The sequence below is a fragment of the Pleurodeles waltl genome, chromosome 6, assembly GCF_031143425.1.
Source record: "Pleurodeles waltl isolate 20211129_DDA chromosome 6, aPleWal1.hap1.20221129, whole genome shotgun sequence".
In the NCBI taxonomy this organism is placed as follows: domain Eukaryota; kingdom Metazoa; phylum Chordata; class Amphibia; order Caudata; family Salamandridae; genus Pleurodeles; species Pleurodeles waltl.
Window position 1 is genome coordinate 516,259,242 of NC_090445.1, and position 14,087 is coordinate 516,273,328.

At 43.9% G+C, this 14,087-nt stretch overlaps 1 protein-coding gene across 3 annotated transcripts in view; it reads left to right on the top strand.

Annotated features, from left to right (window-relative positions):
- Window positions 1-14,087, top strand: part of MOV10 (Mov10 RNA helicase) — a 276,396-nt gene that overhangs the window by 163,045 nt on the left and 99,264 nt on the right. The window lies entirely within an intron of this gene.

The following is a 14,087-nucleotide window of genomic DNA, read 5'->3' on the forward strand; positions in this document are numbered from 1 at the left end:
TGGGGCCTGCGATCTCCTGGGGGGAGGGTAGGGGGTCGCGGTGGTGAATTCTTCACAACAGTAATGCGCTTTTCAAGGTGCAGAGGGGCATTCCGGTGGTGTATATTCCTCACAGTGACTGTGCTAAAAAGTGCAGAGAGGCACAGACCAGTGCTCTCCAGGTGTTATAGGGGCAGAAGAGAAGCACTCCTCGTGCTTTGGATAGTTACAGGGGTCAGGGGCCACGGCACCCTCCCCCTGGAGGCAGAAAAGGGGGGAGAGAATCACAGGGCTAGCAGGCGCCAACAACAGGCCAGCACAAGGGATACAGATGGTGGCAGTTCCTTCTAGTGACCTAGCAGGTCACAGGTCAGCACACCAGCAGCAGCAGTCCAAGATGGGTCCTGGTGAGTCCTATTAAGCAACTTCCTGTGTCCAGTTCCAAGTAAGTCTCTTCATGTCTAAATTGTGGGGACAAATCCCCTGTACTTATAATCAGTTTACAGTGTTTCACAGAGAGGGGAGAGGAGGTTACAACTGGTTCTGGGAGTGCCCACTCTCTCCTCCAGCAACTGCTTCAAACATCAATTGGGGATAAACGACCCTATTGTATGTGACCAGGGCACAGCCTTTACAAATGCAGGTGTGCCCCGCCTCGCCCTTCTCTCAGCTCAGGAAGACTATTCAGTATGCAGATGTACCTCTGTGACACCTCCACCCTCCCTGTGTACATGCTGTCTGAAAGGTATACACAAAAGCCCACCTGTCACTCTGCCCAGACGTGGATTGGAGTCAAGCTGCAAACTACCTGAGTCATAAGCACAGAGAAGTGCTCATTTTCTAGAAGTGGCATTTCTGTAATGATAATACAAAATCCACCTACACCAGTAAGCAGCATTTCTCACTACCATTACAACCATACGAAACCTGCCTACGCCCCCCTCATAAATTAGACAATACCCCCTACACATAAGGCAGGACATTTCCAATGCAATCCTATGAGCAGGCAGCACTCACAGCAGTGAGAAACCAAATAGGTTGTTTGTCACTACCAGGGCAGGACCCCATTACTAAGCACATGTCATGCCCTCTACATACATAGCACCCTGCTCATAGGGCTAGCTAGGACCTACCTTTGGGGTGACTTGCATGTAGTAAAAGGGGAGTTCTGGGCCTGGCAAGTAAACTTAGATGCCATGTCCCTGTGGCAGAAAACTGTGCACACAGGCCCTGCGCTAGCAGGCCTGAGACGGGTTTGACAGCCTACTTCAGTGGGTGGCGCAAGCAGTGCTGCAGGCCCACTAGTAGCAGTTAATTTACAGGCCCTGGGTATAGAGATGTCACTTTACAAGGGACTTATAGGTAAATTAAATATGCCAATTAAGTGTAAGCTAATCATACCAAGTTTACAAGGGAGAGCACATGCACTTTAGCACTGATTAGCAGTGAAAGAGTGCTCAGAGTCATAGCGTCAGCCAACAAGGGTCCGAAAAATAAGGAGGAAAAGGCAAAAGGTTTGGGGAATTACCCTGTAAAAGGGCCAAGTCCAACACAGGGAAGGTGGGGACTCATAGAAAAGTAAGGTAATCCATTGGATTAGATAGGATCACCAGTGCTGGTCATTTGTGCGTTTGGTTATAGTTAAAGCTGCACACATACCTAGAGAAAATGAAAACCATGACAGTGTTGCCCTTGTCCTCAGAACTAGATGTGGTTGATTGCGTGATCACTATGGACCTAAGATCTCGCCCACCTTTAAGCTCATTGATAAGGTTCAAACTGAACAGACCAACTGGGGGACCAGACCATAATTTAGTTAACTTATTAAAATCACCAAATCGACCTATCTCTATCCCCACCCAGATTAATCTGGAGTCAATGGATTGACTGGCAAGATCACCCAGCCCTCCAATAATTTCATTGACAGTTCATCGCATGCCCCCTGACAACCTTTAATTTGTAGGTTAGACAGTAGTGTCCACATGGCGTACTACCAAGTGCCTCAGGAAGGTGATGGATGGAAGCATTGCTTAGTGGCTGGAAGAGACATTGGGCTTGAGCCCAAGTCTATCAGTTCAAAGGAATCATGGCTAGATTCTATGCCTCTGGTTTCTTGGAATGTAGCGGGGTTAAAGTGGAAATTAATGGACCCAGATTGGCAAGAATATATGGAGCAATTCTACTTCATTTTGCTCCAGGAAACCTGGTTATTGGAACCACCATATAAGCCAGGCCATAGAACATTCTGTGTTAATACAGTTGCTTTGCCAAAGTGTAGTCCGTCAGGAGGATTGGTTATATGGATTACATTTTCTTTCAACCCCTCCATTTATGTGCTGAGAATAGTTTAACCAGATATCTTATAAGTAAGGATAAAAACACAGAATGGAACTAAAGTATATTTATTTAATGTCTGTCAGACAAAGGATGACTAATATGGACTTCCCGATGGTGGAAATATTGGATAGTGCCCATAGTACCGAAGCAGTGACTATTGTAGGTGGTGATTTTAATTGCAAGTATAAGCATTGGATTAGAGCTTAATCTAGAGGAAAAAGATATGGTAAGAGGCATTCTCCCTTAGATGCAGGCTTTCCAGTATTCTGCTGTGCAACTGTCCCATTTAGCATCAGAATATTGGCTGCGAGCCTCCAATAACAGGACGGAATCAGACGGTCTCCACTCATTTACATTTAAAAAAACATAAAGGCATTGCCCAGTCAAAAATCGGCTGTGTACTGATTAGTGTAGCAATCTACTGCAGGGTAATTGATTTTAAAGTAGACAGTAGGGAAGATACTGATCACTTCACATTATATTTAGTGTTGGCATGTACTCTAATAGACCTGGATTTCCGACACGGGTACTATGCCAACACAACTGCTCATCAGTAACAACTGCAGGTCAGTTAAGTAGCGATTGATAGTGACGTCTGAGTGGCCAAGAGGCAGTTAATAATGGCTATAAAGACCAAGACCGTGTGACGCCATGACAGAGAACAAGAAAGTATTAGCCGTAGCTGAAAGGAGATGGGACGAGACTAACTGGAACGATCTGATTCATGCAGCTAAAAGTAAAGACGACACTACTTTTTGGAAAATAGTAGCACATGGCAGTAAGGATGCTTATACTTGCACGGAGCACTATCTAGATCCAAGTATCTTTACTCTGAGACTACTGCATACAGTCCGGCTCCACAAGGGTCATTTAACGGCCACCTAAACAGTAATATAAATTATGCATCTCACTTTAGTTTAGAAGAGACAAGAGAAGCTATTGATGCAATTAGACCAGGAAAAGTCCCAGGTCACACCAAAATATCAGGGGACCTACTAAGGCAGGATGAGGATGCAAGGGTACCATACCTTAATATATTATGCAATGCAGTGGCATCGGGTGGCCTAGTGCCCCCATTTATAAAAAGGGGAATAGCCAGGACCCTGCTAATTATAGCCAATATGCTTCATTGGCACTGTGCAAACATATTTGCCAAACAAGTCATGAACAAACTCAGCAACTGGATAGATGAAAGTAACATTCTGTCAGCATACCAAGTGGGACTCAGAAAACATGTTGGTACGATCGATCTGGTATTTAGGCAGTTATGTATTGCATGGAAGTTTACAGTGTTGAAGGGAGGCCATTTGTATTTTGCATTCGTCAACTTTAAAGTGACGTTTGACCTTGTTCCTAGTAGCCTACTGTGGGTCTTGTTAAAACAAAAACCAAGGTGTACCTGATGAATTGCTACCACATATAGATTACACCAATACAACTATGCTAAAGTTCACTGGGGCACCAGTGGTGAACTTACTCCAGTATTGGAACTTTCATAGATTCACATGATTGAATCATTCCCTGTCGTCGAGATGGGAGCCCCCGGTATAAATTACACAAGTAGTGTTAAAATATATTAACAAAAAAAGGCCCTAGGTCTCTTCACTTTAACAGTCTATCAGTCATTTTAGGAAAAGGACCAAACTTGAGTATCCACCAATCAGGTGACACCACCCTCTAGAATCCTCCTGAGAGAAGCTCCAGCACCTCAGATTTTCTACCGCACGTCGTGCTAGGGAGTCTCCTCAGAGCTCTGCTCTGTCTTCACACCTTTTGAACTAGATTCAACATATTTTTCTCTGAGAAACTTCTCTGACTTGATTGGGAAAACATATTCAACATGTCTGATAAGGAGAAGAAGGGTTTGTTCAGAAATTGCAAAACTTGTGGCAAGAAAAGACTAATTCTGAAGACCCTTACCAGGATTGTATATACTGCCTCGATCCTGACCATTCACCCAAGGACTGTAAGGTGTGTCGTACCTTTTCCTCTAAGACTCTTAAGGATAGGGAAGGCAGATTATTGATATGGCTGCAAAAACTTAAATACAGAGAGAATCCAGTTTTTGACTCTGATAGTGATGACTCTTCAATATCAAAAAAGTCATCAAAGAGGGCGAGATCAGACACAAGATCTCCCTCCCAACACTCAAGAAAAGCCCACAAAAAGACTGCTTCAGGGTCTTACAAGGGCCGCAGCCCATCTACTTCACCTCAAAAATCTTCCAGTAAAGGAGAGAGAGGTCCTGCCAGCAGTTCAGAGAGACATAAAAAATCCTCCTCTGTCCCTCCATCTGTGCCTTTCAAAAGACCATCCTCTAGTTCTACAAAAAAGGCACCGTCGACGACAGATTAATCGTCGACGAGACTGTCGGTGAGTGCTTTTCTATTCCAACGACTTCAACATTTCCATCGTCGATGGCAGCTCCGATGACGATATCGTCGACGAGTGCCCCACTGTCGTCAAGAGCGGCGTCGACGAACATCTACACCTCATCATAGTCGACGGCGCTTGGGAAGGTATCGGCTTTACCGTTGTCGACGACCTCGTCGATGGTAGACTCGTCGGTGAGGCTGTCATCCATCAAGATCTCCATGCGTTCAGCGTCTACGACGCCGCCGCCGACGAAGTCCATGTATGCCTCGTCGACGAGAGAAACATCAGAAAACTCATGAGAAATTGACCCCAAAGCTTACCTCACCTAGTAAGGTTACCTCCCTTATTCCTGTACATCTGTTAGAGGGAGATGAAGACTCGGACGACGAGGGGCCATTCGGAGCAGCCCATAGTCCATCACAATTGAATGTCAAGTACCAAGAAGAGGATGAGTTTGATGAGAATCCTATGACCCTCAGTTTTATGGAGAAGACCAACAATATCAACAGGGGGCATACATTCCATCCTCCTTATTGTCTGACCTCAGAGCAATGTTAGCTGATTACAGCAGGCATTTTCCTCCTGAAGGGGGGGCCACCTCCTCCATCGCCCATCTCTGGGGTTACCACTCCATGCCAGAGACCAGTTTCTTTACCCCTCACAAACGTGGCTACTCCGGATATGACACTGCCTCAGGATACGGACATGTCAGAAGGGGATCACGAAGAAGGGGAGCTCCTGGACACTCATTCAGAGTAGGATGAATACATCAACCCTGCTCCTCCTTCTCAATCAAAGGTGGAGTCCCCACCAGACGACATTGGAGGATTTCACAATCTCCTAGAAAGAGCAGCTAAGCGTTTCGTTTTGCCAATGCCATCTAAACAAACTGTTTTCTCTACGATTTTAAAGAGCCGTAAATCTGTGCGCTCTATTCCGCTGGTTAGGTATTTATGGGAAGAAGGCCTAAAAGTCATGCACAATCCTGCTACTGTCACAACAGTACTGCCTCGTTCAGACAAGAAGTACAAGGCACTGAACGATGCACTGGCATGTCTAACGGGACATCCTCATCCGGTCTCAGTGGTGGCTCAGGCGGCACAGAGAAAGTCCAAAAATCCATCTGCCCTGATTTCCGCACCCCCAGACAAAGAGGGTAGACGATTAGATAACATCGGAAAGAGGTTTTCCTCTATGGCTAGCCTAGTGGTAAGGGCTTCTAACTCTCACTAATAGTGATAGCTAGGTTTGACAGGCAGGTATGGGCAGACATCACCCCACATATTAGCCAGTTGCCAGAGGACGCAGAATCTGAGGCAAACAAGACATTGCAAGAGGGTCAGCACACGTCAGCGGAACTCATTGACTGTGCAATGGACATAGCCACCACTGCATTTCGACAGCTCGCAGGGGCAGCTGTTCTAAGAAGACAAGGTTGGCTAAAGGCTACTTCATTCCGGCCTGAGGTGCAGAATAAGATTTTAGACTTAACTTTTGATGGGCAGGCGTTATTCGGCAAACATATAGACGAGGCTTTACAATCTATTAAGTCTGACACAGATACGGCAAGGTCATTAGGGACTCTCCAATTTCGAAAGCCTTCCTTTTGAGCTAGAGGACGTAGCCAACCTTCATATAAAGGAGGATCTCAGCAGTATAGATATTCCACCTATCCTTCCTCTTCTCAACAGTACCGTCAATACTACCCCCAAAGGCAGCCACCGCAAGCAGCTTATGGTAGATCTGGTGGTAGGGGACGCTCAACTCACCCTGCTAAAGACTCTGCTCATAGAGCCTGATGCATCCGAGGCGCCGGCTACACCCAACTCTCCTCCTTTGGTTCTAGGCGGAAGGATATCCCTCTTCCTCAAACAATGGCAAGTCATCACATCAGACAAGTGGGTCCTCCAATTAGTGAAACAGGGCCACACTCTAGAATTTACCCAACTGTCTCCCTCCAATGCTCCACTGCAGGACTCCTTCAAGATACCCACAACAACTCAAGAAGGAGATAAACAAGATGCTCCTCAAAGTAGCTATAGAAAAGGTACCTCGATCACAGCAAGGAAGAGGGTTTTATTCCAGGTTCTTCCTCATTCGCAAAAAGTGCAAAGATTGGAGGCCGATCCTCGATTTACAGGAACTGAACATCTACTTAAAAAAAAAAAAGCAACCGTTCTGCATGATCAGCCTACAAGATGTCCTCCTGCGCCTCAGCCAGGGAGATTTCATGTCTACACTAGACCTAAAAAAACGCATTCTTCCAAATTCCCATCCACCCTGCCCACAGACAATACCTGAGATTCACAGTAGCCGGCAGCCACTTTCAATTTCGTGTCCTTCCCTTTGGCCTAAAATCAGCTCCCAGGATATTCACCAAATGTCTAGCACCTATCGCAGCCTTCCTCAGGAGGAGGAAACATCAAATGTTTCCATACCTAGACGATTGGCTGATAAAAGCAAATACCTATGCAGGAGCGCGCAGATCAACAAGAAGGTGCGTTTCCTTACTAACCAATCTAGGCCTAACCATCAACTGGGAGAAGGCCAAACATCTGCTAGCACGCAGTATCACCTTTTTAGGGGCAAACCTGGACATGCAATCCACCATGGCGTGTCCCACAGTAGATAGGCAACAAAGGTTGCTGACACTAACAAAATTAATACAGAAAAGAAACTGTGCTTCTGTCCGCCTGTTCAAGTCACTGTGTGGCATGATGTCCTCATGCATACCTCTGGTTCCTCTCTGCCGACTAAAGATGCGCCCGCTACAGGAGCAACTAAATCATCAATGGTTCCAGGTTTCGGGAACCTTCGAAGATTGAATACACATATCCCCAGCAATAGTCAAAGCTCTGACATGGTGGTCTCAGGGACATCATCGATCCATTGGCCTTTCGTTCCTACATCATCCGGCTCCGTGGACCATCACTACTGACGCATCTCTGGAGGGTTGGGGAGCCGTGCTACAGGATCTTCAAGTAAGTGGCAAATGGCCACCACAATTGACAGCGATGCATATCAGTTGGCTAGAGTTCAGAGCAGTGTACCTCGCTTTGCAGGCTCTTCTCCCAAAAATATCACAATCGCACGTAGTTATAAGAACAGACAACACCACTACAATGCATTACCTCAACAAACAAGGAGGCAGAAGATCTCTCACCCTCTCCAGAGAAGCCCAGAGAATTTGGAATTGGGCCTTGCAACAAGGCATCTCACACTCAGCTGTGCATTTGCCAGGGATAGAGAACAAGACAGCGGATGCACTCAGCAGACAAAGATCGAGCTGCCACGAGTGGGAGCCGGACCAGTCTATAGTGGACTACATCTTTTCCCAGTGGGGAATGCCAACAATAGACCTGTTTGCCAACAAAGGGAGCGCCAAATGCCAGTACTTCGCAAGCTGGCATCACCAAAAGGGATCTTGGGGGGAATACTTTTTCGATAGTCTGGTCAGACATCTTTGCTTACACCTTTCCTCCAATTCCATTGATCCCAAGAGTCCTCACAAAGATGAAGGCAGAGCTGTGCACTCTGATATTGGTAGCTCCGTATTGGCCGCACCAACACTGGTTTGCGGAGCTCCTTCTATCAATCAAGCCTCACATTCCGCTGAAACAGTTTCCACAATTGCTAACAATGAACGAAGGACAAGTATGGCACCCGGCTTCTCAGTCGATGCGATTGTCAGCATGGCTCCTGGGCAAAGGGAGTTCGCACATCTGAATATCCCACAGGAGTGTAGGGATATCTTGTCCAGGGCTAGAGCGGATAGCACTAATAAGGCTTACTCTTGCAAATGGAAACTATTTTGTGTCTGGTGTTATCAGTGGCAGATTGACCTACTATCTTCATCACCGGAACAAATATTGCCGTGTTTATTGCAGTTAGCGCAAGCAGGCCTGGCACATTCCTCCATTAAAGTACATCTGGCAGCAATAGCAGCATACAGACGCTCAGATGCTTCACCCTCGCTCTATCCCTCTTGTCTAATCAGACATTTTTTTAAAGGACTTTTCAGTGTTTTTCCTCCATTCAGACCACCTCCTCCTTTGTGGAACCTGAATATTGTTTTGGCACAGCTGATGAAGCATCAGTTTGAGACGATTCATCCTGCTTCTCTCAAATTCCTTTCATGGAAGGTTGCTTTATTGGTGGTTCTCACATCAGCGAGACGTGTCAGCGAAGTGCAGGCCCTCTCTATTCAAGAGTCGTTCTTACAGTTTAAACGAGACGGGCTACTGCTGCGTACTAATTTGTATTTCATCCGAAAGTTTCCTTCATACTTCCACATCAATGAGCCTTTAGTGTTCAGATCTTTTTCTCCTCATCCTTCTACTCCAGCGGTGAGAGCATTACACTCCTTAGACGCTAAGAGATGTGTTCAATTCTACTTGGACAGAACTAAGTCCTTTCGATGCCCTAATCAACTGTTCGTAGCACCTAGACGAGGCCAACTACTCTAAGCAGAGTATATCCAGATGGATCGCCTCAGCCATTCAATTCTGCCATCAAGCAGCGGGTAAACCTCTGCATTCATCTGTGCATGCTCATTCTACGAGGGCAGTATCTTCGTCAGCAGCGCTGTTCGCGGGGGTTTCCCTGCAAGACATTTGTAGAGCAGCAACATGGAAGAGCTGTCATACATTCACAAGGCACTACTGCTTGGAATCTCTATCTCAAGGAGAGATAGCAGTGGGTCAAGCAGTCCTCAGGAATCTCTTCAGGTGAAGGTGAGCCATCTTTTTTTCATCCCTCCATCCTAGAACAGGTATGCACATTGTTTGTCTTTTATGTACAGATAGAGAGTTATAACTTGAAAAAGAAAAAGAAAAATGTAACATAGAGAAAAGTGGAGATATTAACGATAGTATTGACATACTTTATTTTCTTTGAAGGATTCCTTGGTGTGTGTGTGTGTGTGTGTGTGTGTGTGTGTATATATGTATGTATGTATATATATATATATATATATATATAGTGTGTGTTTTGTATCCTACATGGATACAATGGTACAATGTGCATAAGTACTGCTCTCTACTCTGATTCAAGCATGTGAATCTATGAAAGTTCCAATACTGGAGTAAGAAAATAAGTTACTTACCTGTAACTGTAGTTCTCCAGTATTGGAATCTTTCATAGATTCACATGCGAACCACCCACCTCCCCAGAGAGGCTCATTTTCACCTTCCGTTTTTCCTTTCTCCCTTTTTTTTCCTCTCTTTAACGCACTTGTGCTTGGAAAATCTGAGGTGCTGGAGCTTCTCTCAGGAGGATTCTAGAGGGTGGTGTCACCTGATTGGTGGATACTCAAGTTTGGTCCTTTTCCTAAAATGACTCTGATAAACTGTTAGAGTGAAGAGGGCTAGGGCCTTTTTTTGTTAATATATTTTAACACTACTTGTGTAATTTATACCAGGGGCTCCCATCTCGACGACGGGGAATGATTCAAGCATGAAAGATTCCAATACTGGAGAACTACAGTTACAGGTAAGTAACTTATTTTCTTATAGTTGCTATATCCAACAACAGGGGTGCGAGACAGGGATGTGTGTTGACACCCACACTTTCTCACTGTATGTCATTGACATGTAGCATCTGCAGAGGTGTAATCACGATTCCCCAAAGCTCAGCCTGGCTCCAGTACCTACTTTGCTCTTTGTAGTTAATACTGCCTTGTCTCAGACAGTGAAAGAGGGTTGTAAAGGCTACTTGATAGTTTTAATGATTAGCGCACCATCAAGGGTCTTAAAATTAATTCTACCAAAACAAAATATATGGCCGTAGACCTAACAAGAAGTATTGTAGAGCAGCAGCAACAGCTGGAGTATGTAACCAATTCCAACTAAGGCATAACATTGGACTATAAATTGTACTGAAGTTCACATATAAATAAATCTAAAGCAGGTATAGCCTAAAGTTCTATGGCTATCATTAAAAAAGATCAAGCCACTAAATCCAAACCAATCCCCTGGGCCTTAAGGTCTATAACTAGAAGGCCCAAACAGCAGCACTTTATGGAGCAGAATTGTAGGGAGTGAAAAACCTGGATAAGCTTACCTTGGGAAAGAACAAGCTTATAAGGATGTTATTATACATTCCTAGGTGTTCTTCGATTGATCCCAGTGTATCACAATATAAATATAAATATAAAAAGAATAGAGCATTTAGCGTTTCTGAAATCTCTTTTGGTCAAAGTTGTGAGTCACATGGGAACTTGCCCATTACAGGCAGCGATTAAAGGAACTGTTGGGACTTGACAGCCTCCTAACCTTTCCCTGGAATTGCTATGTTCAGACCTGGGTCACCAAGTTAGACTTAAGTTCTTTTGGAATTACCTCAATTAACTTTTGAACCAAACTTACTGGGAACATGTTTTGAATAATTTCCATCAAAATCCAAGACTGGAAAGGCTCTCTGTACAGTTTCTAAGCATAAGACCGAGTGCAGGTTTTGAATTGTACATGGACACTGTCCAGTCTCCATTATCAAAAACATTTTACATGAAGTTTCGATTTGATATTCTTCAAATCAAATCTTACACAGTGAGATGGAATTCTGAATACTCTACTGGTGGGGACATTAACTGTACTCTATGCACCTTAAGTGGCAAAGAAAAACTTGCACATGTTATGTTTTTTTTGCCCGGCTTATGTCAATGCTAGAAGGAAATGGATCAGGACAATCTGCTGTAACGGGTTTAGGAAGCACCTAGAAGATGCACTGGGAGTTATAAAAACAGACTCATCACCACCCATAGTTTTCAGCACTAGTAGATACTTATTTGCAATAGGGCTAGTATGGAGGAAGAGGGATCTGAAATTGGAGTTTGAATTGTATAAATGGTTAAGATTTATGTATCCTTTTTGTTTTTTAACACAAAATAATAGCTGTTTGATTTGACTTGGTTAGGTGATGAACCTGGGCAACAAAACACAATCATCCAATGTTGACCTCTGCTCAGCCTTATATTTCAGTTGATTCCTTACTTCCATTGCGCAGTGTACCATCATGATAAATTCTCCTTTACAATCCAAAGTAGCTTGGACTCCTGCTCTAGCACCACTAGCCAGGGTTCAGAACTCTTGCTCAGGACTGAATCAGTTTGCCTATTTTAGGGAGGAGCTCAACATATTTATTTATGAATGAGGAGTAAGACCTCTCTAGTAGTCCTTCACCTGTCCCTAGCTTATGGCAGAGTCAATCACAATATTCTTCTAGAAAAGCTGGAACCATGGCCAGGCATAACCAGACCTGCTCACTCAAGGATGCAATTGTTTCTTAGCAACTGCAGTCAGAATATTAGTATTAGGTTGTGCTGAATCTTTTGCACATTGTTCTACAGAATGCCCCAAGGGTCATCCTCGCGTATACCATTTAACAATTTTTATAAGCGAACAAGAGTAGTCCTTACTCTGGTAGGAACCTGTGAATGTAATGTATGTATTGTACAGTGGTTCATCCGGAATTCACTAACCATAGACAACTTCACTTTCAGGAGGAAATTAACCCTGCATACATTTATTGCGTTTAAAAAAATAAATCACACTGTACCTTTGAATGAATGTAATCATTAGTTCACACAGGCATGAAATGCACACAAAATGAAGAGTTCAAACAGTAAACAAAACAGATGTGTGCTGTGTCCCATAGTGAAAAACATATAGCAGTAGATCAGATTACATTAGAACATTTTATTTGCACGTTAAAAACATATAGAAGCAGACAAAAACTTGAATATAATTAAAAGCCAGAGAAACGTTCATATGTGTTTTCGTATTGCACACAATTACAATTCAATGAGAGCACTTTAATTAAGCCCAGTTGTATATGTGTGCTAGGTTGTCTAAGGCGGTTGGAACTGTTACGTATTGTGGAGTTCTCATCAGGATGTATAGATAGCAGGGCCACCTAGTGGGAGAATGAACGTAATCCCATTAAAATCCACTCTGGATGAGTAGTTAAAGGGTAGGTGTAACTCAGGTATTACCTCTTGGTACAAAGGGGTGGATTTGAATTCCATTGCTACAAAAAATCTGATCTGTTGGTAAAAACAATACATTTATTTAATAGAATTATAAATAATCCACTCACTCGGGGCGAGCAGGAAGGGGTATGGAAGTGAAATGTTTCTCCAATTTGGTGTAAAGGTATGACCCCCCCTATGTGGGGGGGGGGGCGAAATGTAAGACTGAGTTGAGGGTGGAGAGTCCTGTATGAGCAGGACTAAACAAAAGAACAATAATGAGGCTTCCTGTTCACTGTTGAAACATTGAAGCGTAAGAGCCACAAAAGGTACTTGTTGTACAAAGTGTCACTTACCCTTCAAGCATTGTTGCAAGTAGGGAAGAACCACATGGAAAGTGACGTGCGGTAAAGAGTCAGTTGTTTGAGGATGACTGAGGGGTGCATGGATGCGAGCTGGGGATCAGTATCCTGCACAATCACTGGTGTGCAGCTGAGCCTTTTACTCTTCCATGTTTCATCGCAATGAACAGCAGGGCTCACCCATATTTGTTTAATGCTGCGCTATTTGTTATCTAATTGCTCACCTACTAGAAACCTTCACCTTCCATCTGCTTATCTAATTATTAATTGAACCTTTAAGAGGAAGGAACACTAAGGCAAGACATGGAAAGTTACAGGACGTAAATGATGAAACACCCTCCACCACAATTTGTTGTCAAAGAGCATATAACTTGCATTTCGAGAAACTCCTGAAAAATGGAATATTTAGAGTATGAATTTCTGGAAAGGCTATGGAAAAAAGTTTGCCCTCTGTTAATTAGGGTATAGACTAGTATTTAATGTGGAGATTTGTTTGCTCTCTATAAATAGGAACCAGAGTTGGAAGAAGGGAGACCTTTATGAGCAAGGGTGTACAGGAGGTTTTTCTTGATAATCTCCATGTACTGGCCTCTAATCTTGAATCGATAAGGCAATTGTGCTTTAAGCATTCTGGTTTGAGAACTTAGTGGGTATAAAACTTTCTCTGAGGCTGTCTTGTATAACCCCTTACTAGAACTTGGGTTTTTTGTTTGAACTAAGTAGTGATGTCAAGTTATTATGGGTGTACGGACCTATGTGGGTGGAGAACCTTTTTAATCCCCTACACTGTCTGGGATCATCTTTCTGACAGTAAATCAGGCAAAAGTCCAGTTTCGACATGCTGTATTTCAGAGACTATTTGATCTGTGTGATGGTTCCTTGCATTTCTTCATCTTGTGGATGTACTTATTCTTTTGTATTAGAACATCTAGATGCCTGACACCTCCATTCATAGCAATGAATGTTACCAGAATCCACAGGTCTCCCAAGTACTAATTCTCGCCATTGGCTCCCAAGTCCCACCACCTGGGTCTGATTTAAGAAAAAAACATTGCTGAACACACAGT